The sequence below is a fragment of the Colossoma macropomum genome, unplaced genomic scaffold, assembly GCF_904425465.1.
Source record: "Colossoma macropomum unplaced genomic scaffold, Colossoma_macropomum, whole genome shotgun sequence".
NCBI lineage: Eukaryota > Metazoa > Chordata > Actinopteri > Characiformes > Serrasalmidae > Colossoma > Colossoma macropomum.
In genome coordinates, this window is record NW_023494787.1 from 38,002,437 (window position 1) to 38,009,009 (window position 6,573).

General features: G+C 37.9%; 1 protein-coding gene across 1 annotated transcript in view; it reads left to right on the forward strand.

The window, feature by feature from the left end:
• Nucleotides 1–5,701: 5,701 nt before the first annotated feature.
• The window catches only part of znf865 (zinc finger protein 865), a 7,268-nt gene continuing 6,396 nt past the window's right edge, over nt 5,702–6,573 (forward strand). The window contains exon 1 of the mRNA XM_036567248.1: nt 5,702–6,573. This exon is cut by the window's right edge and continues 19 nt beyond it. The gene's annotated coding sequence lies outside the window, so the exon portion shown is untranslated.

Genomic DNA, 6,573 nt, shown 5'->3' on the forward strand with positions numbered 1-6,573 from the left:
TGTTTGCCCAAGGATTTTTGAAGGCATATTCGGTTTATAAAAATCTGCCCTTTAACAGTAATTACAGTTCTGACAACATCACATACCTCTGAACATTTTATCACATAGATACTGTGTATGGTAACTAAAGGAGTTTTGTTGGTAGGAACTTTGTCCCATGACTTTTTTAATCTGAAATGTTGAAGGCTGCAAATTACTCTTCCTCTTTGAAAAGTAGTCTATTTGTATACGTCTAACTTAATGTATTTTTGGTAACACATTACATTAAGGGTGGCCAAATAATGAATGATTTTATGTTAATAAGCAATTAAATACATCATTTAATTGCTATACATTATTCATTATTTATATAGTAATAAACTACTTGTTAAGTATTAGTTAATGATTAAGTACTTAGTAATTAGTGATTGAGTACACTGTTAACTGATTTAGTTTGTCCTTAGCTCACAGCTTATTTACTCATCAACTGTGTATTACTTGCTGCTTATTAAACTGCTAATGTACCGATGAGTGTGTTTACTCATGTAAACAAGCAACAGTACTTATGAGTAAATTCTGTTAGTTATTCTGCTGATCTTCCGTTACATTTTCCTCCACCGTGCAGTCTTACATGGAACAAAGTCTTTGGGCTTTACTTGACACTTTCCTTCACCTCTACATATTCTGCTACTTCTCTGTCCTCAGAACTGTCTTTACATTTTCACCATTAATTCCTCCTTAATTCATGTTACTTAACCATTACTTCTTTTTGTGCCTCGCCAAGTAAAGTGACGATCTTCACTGCTAATATACTAATTATACTACAGACTCATGATTGAGGGAAGCGTAAACACACTTCAGTGTGAATCAAAGAGGAAACTTGAGTAGACATATTGGTCAGGCCTAAAACACAGGCTGCCTTTAAAGGCGTAAGAATGAAATATATCGCTGTTGTCAGAAGAAAACCTTGTATCTCCATTTTTCTCCTTTTTAGTTTTTGACATAATTTGAAAATGCCTGTTGCCCTTTGCCTTGTGTGTAAATTTCATGACGAATGGACTAAAAGAAACGGCCAAAGGACTGAAAAAAATTCTGGTTCCATTGACGTACATTAAAAGTAAAGTAGGTTTTTTCCTTTTCCTGTCAAGTTATCATTTTGGACATACGAGGTTTTCTTCCGACAACAGCGTTTTATATGTATGAAATGCACATATCGACAATATCTGTCACACTATTATCTTTTTATTTTAAATTTTAAGGTGCCAATCTTGGATCCTTAAACAACCTGCCATTGGATGAAATGTGGGAGCATGAAGGACTTAACAGACGAAATGTTAATTGATAATGTGTGTTAAATTAAGACATCAGTGAAATTAGGATGTCAGTAACTACTCAAGTCTTAATCATGAATTCATAGTGTAAGTAGTAACGAGAAAAATCACTTTACTAGGAAGGACACAGTGGCAATTAATTACTTAAATCAGTAGATCAATGAACAGATAATTAATGGGATTAAGTCATAAATTACTTATTTACATGAATAAACACACTTATTAGTCCATAAGCAGTGTAATTAGTGGCAATTAGTACACCAGTAATGAGTAATAAAGCTGTGAACTAAGGACAAACAAAACTATTAGTTAACAATACACTTAATTACTAAATTGCTATAAATAATGAGTATTTAATTGCTTATTAGCATATAGTTATCGATTAATTTGCAACCCTTAATGTAGTATTACCGTATATTTTAATACAAATTGGTGAATTAACCCATGCAGTTCTATTAGTCAACCCACAGTCAATTTTTTTGTCCTAATCCAGCTACCAAAATGCCTCAGCTACATAATTGGTCTACATCAAACATCATGCAAAGGTCTACTGGAAGCTGAAACACAAAATCAGTGGTGCTCTGATGGTCCTCGGGTGTATATTGGGAAAGTCTGAGGTAAAGAATCTATGCTATATTACCCTTCTAAACAGCAAGGGCTTTTTAAATGCTTCGGGTAAAAAAGAGACCTGTTCTGGAGGTGTATCCGTTTGCAACAGCTGAACATCAGCTGTAGCCTAGTTTGTAAACTGCCTCTGTATTGAAGTTGATGTACTAAAATGCTTAAATGCTTAAACAGTTGCACAGAGTTATAACAAAGTTTACGCCCACCCATTACTAGGTGCAAAGCCCACTGTAAAAAACTTTATTGTGAAGTGAATTTGGATTTGGTCATTCCTCTACTCTTTGAAAAAGCAAAGGTATTTATTTTCGATTAATGCATGAAATCTAGTTTGTGTGGTCATGCAAGCCATATGCGGGACATATGGGATTCAAGAAGCGTCCTTATTTAGGTGGATTATGGCTTGGGGAAAGTGCAGGTGGAAATTAGTCCAAATAAGTAGTTTGCTACCTGGTGCCTCCAGTGCACAAGTAACATAGTTTAGATCCATTTTAAATGGCACTCATTTTCGGATCAGGTTACATGACTTTTTGTAGCATGTCATGCTTTCTCGCTTTCATCGATTTCTTGTTTCTGAATATTCAGCATTTAGCAGGACTTCACAAATTCAGGCTCCTTCAAGCACTGCTGGTCCAGTTCTGCACTCACATAATAGAACTGATCATCACGTCCTCCGTCTCCATCTGCTTCAGCTCCAGAATTTCACACACAGTGTAAACAACAGTGCATTGTGTAATGTTCAGAGAAAATCATTGGCTGCTGGCCTTCCACCCTCGGAAGACCTGTATGCATTTTCTTTGCCAGTGGAGACAGTAAGAGCTGTAAGGACCATCACCATCCTTGCATCTTTATACCCTTCATGTGAACTTCCATGCACACATTACAGTATACATAGCATAACCACTTGTTATCCCAAGCCATAATTCTTCTAAATAAAGACCCCTTTCCTGTTTTGTTATCTGTTGCACATATGCAGTTTTAAAGGAATATATTTATTTGTACATTTGTATATTCATAAACGTCAGCATATATTTTGAAATACCACTGTCTGCCGTACAGTCATGAATAAGTCGTTCATTAAGGAGATGAATGGAGGCTATTTACTAGACTGACATTTTGCAAAATTACTGTCCATTTAAGGATTTGTTTTGTTCAAACGCCTTACATGACAGTTTACCCTGAGGTTGCAGAGGTATATGACTACAGAGCTAGATCATGAAGCCAACTAGCACAGTTAATGCCACTGAAGTTTTATGTCTGATAATTCACTGAAGCTTTTAAGGAAAGCTGTGCACCCAAGAGTGCTGTTATTTAGGCTTAGGCTTAATAAGACATGATCTCATTCCCACACCTTACTCTGGAGCCCTGCTGGTGACATCCCATGTAAATGAAAATAACACGTGGCCATGCCGTTTTAACGCGTGGGAACAAGATCCTAATGCGTGGCCACGACTTAGTAAAGCATGGGAACAAGATAATTAAATTGTGGACACGAGATCATGTCTTATTAAGCTGTGGTCAAGGCTTAATTATCTCATTCCCTCGTCCTAAGGTGTGGCCTCGCATTAGGATCGCGTTCCCACATGTTAATATGATGCGGCCACATATTATTTTTATGTATACGCAATGTCACCAGGAGGGTTCGATAAACTAGAGATGGCATGATACCACATTTTCTTTTCTGATACTGATAACGATATTGAAACCTTGAGTATCTGCTAATATATGTACCTTTGTATATAAGCTTTGACAACTTCTACGCTTTAAAATGAGCTATTCTGAATTACAGAGCATCTAAAAATATCTATCATGCTCAAACTACTGAAACTCTACAACTCCACCAGAAGAAATACAAAGTTAATAACATTACATCACACAGTGTGTGCTATTTCAAGCTAGATTTGCTACAGGATTGGATCAATCAACTTTTCACTCCAATATCATTTTCTACTTATATCGGCCTAATTCTGACACCTCTTATTGGATCGATAGCACCTCCAAGTATAATAATACTTTTTTTTATTTTAACCAAATAACAGTAATTGCAATCCAAATTGTATTTTAACCTTAGATGATCACTAGAAAGATAAATATGTATAAGGTTTAAATATGAAATGAATGATGCTGTCCTCAATTTATTTGCCGCCATTTTTGAACATTTAGTCTTTAAAAAAATATAATCTTATTTGAACCCATGATATACGCTAAAGTTTGGGATCACTGTTTGCATTCATATAAAACCAATTTTGTTGCAGGTACATGTATAAAATGATTCTATGCCAGTACTCCAACTTTAGAGGTTTCAAATCATAGTACGAAGCTGTAAAATGTTGATAACCAAACTAGAATAAAATGAATATCCAAAAAACTTTGGATTTCAAAAGTGTTAATCAAATTTCAAGATAGATAACATTTCAAGACATTACTATTAATAAATACAATATATTATGTATAATTTAATAATCTGGCGTTCGCAGAAAAAACATGAAATATTAAATAAAACAACTTAAAATACATTTTCGGTGTCTACACCAGATATCAAAATTGTAACAAAAGAAGAACCTTTTTTGATGCTATATGTAGAACCATATGCAACACATTCTCCATCAATCTGAAGAATCATTTCACCATGCAAAGAACCATTTAATCATGAAATGGTTCTATACAGAACTCATGACTCTAAAGAGAACATTCCCTTTAATAAAGAACCCTAATTTTAAGTGTGTATTTTATTTCAATCTACAATGCATATTATCAAATAAATTAATATCAACTGAAAACATGAGAACTTTTGAACGGCAGTGAAGTTAATTGTACATAGTTATTCTAATAATATGGTGCAACATTTTTCCTTTGCGTTTACCAAAATTAGGGAATCTGATATCACGTTGTATTTGTGAGCAAGTTCCACTAGGAAACAAATGAGGCATCACCGGCATTCGCCATTTTGAGGGGCAGGGTCGACGGAGACCTCAGAGGGGGAAACAGCGGCAGCGTGTTGGTAAAATGGCTTCATAGCGGTGGCACTGGGCTTTCCTCTCACATCTTCAGATATACTCTGCTGAAGCCATTCCCCTCATAGTCCCTCAAGCTGGTTTAACGGTTTGAAACACTAGCTTGCATATACGAGAAACAGCTGAACCGGGGGTCTATATATGTGGACCACTCGACACACACAGAGAAAAACACTCTGCCTTGTCCATCTCACACTGCCCTTCTGGCTTCATTTTAAAAATGTGTCCAGGTGATTCGAGACATGACTAAACGACACTGAAGCTATTTTAAACAGGGTTCGTAAGGACTTTGTCCACTTTTGTTTATTTATTCTGTTTCTAAGACATTTATCGACTAAGCCTGCTCCATGACAATACTGAGAATAGACAGGCTACCACGAAACTGGAGTGAGCTGCTTATTCGCAGCCTTCTTGTTAGAGTTTTCCCGTTCCACCTTAAAATGGTACAGCAGTTACGAGCACCAGAATGTAACCGCTGCGCCATTTAAGGTGGAACGGGAAAACTCGAACAACAGTCTGGCGAATATGAAGCCGACGTCAGGGTACCGCGGCTTCTGTGTACATTTGAGCCTGTTTATTTCACATAGCCCCCCTGTATATAATCCTATTTATTCGATATATTATCTTTTAATATGTGTTCTGCCAATAACTTCAAATAAAACGTCCTCAGCTGCGCTTTTAATCCGATTTGACGAGCTACTTGTTTGTTAGCTTCTGCGAGCTAAACACGTCGGACACTTTACGTTGCGACACTGGCCGGAACTGTGTCACTGGCCGGAAACGACCACTGTGAAAGCGAACCTAAGCACCCACAGGAAGACGGGGACACTAAAAAAATGACACGGGGCGGAAAATAATTCGGCCAATAATACCGTTTAAAACAGGGGAGAGTTGGTGCGGAGGACGGTTTGGGCGAAGTTAGGGAGTTAAGCGACGAGGAGCTGGTCTCTGGGTGACCGTTAGGCAACGAACCGAGCGGAAACTGGGTTTGGTTAACGGGGCGACAACAGAGCCGCCGTCGGGCCAATGGAGAGGCCTTCGACACTGTTTTTCGACGGGATGAGGAGGAAAAATGACCTGCTAACCTGAAATCGGAAACCGCCTTTGTGTACACGCACATTTCGGCGCCTTTTTGTCTTCGCACAAGTTATTTCATGTCGTACTTTCAGAGCGGACTTGTCTGCACATAAAACTTGTGTGTTTCGGTTGAACGCTGCAGCGATGAAAGCGGAGCACGGTCTTTATTTGGCTAGCTAGATAGATAGCTTGCTGGTTAGCGAGCGAACCAAGTGGGCGCCCATGTTCACTTGACGGACTGTCTGGCTGGCAAAAAATCACTTTTTTCTTATCGCCTAAGTACGTTTTTCAAAAATCATTTCTTTGGACGCCGCCTCCCCCCAACCACCACCTCCTCCCCCCCACCACCCACCCCGCATAGCACACATACACGATACTTTAACGTTTTTTAAAGGCGAAATGAATGAAATTTTAACTTTTTAAAAATCCCGCTTGAGTTATTAATGTTGTTTTTAAACGCATTTGTGCGCTTTCGAGGGATGTGAAAGGCTCTTCCTTCCCTCGTTGCCTTCCGCACTGAGAAATTTCTCGTTGGAGTTGGAGTACAGAGA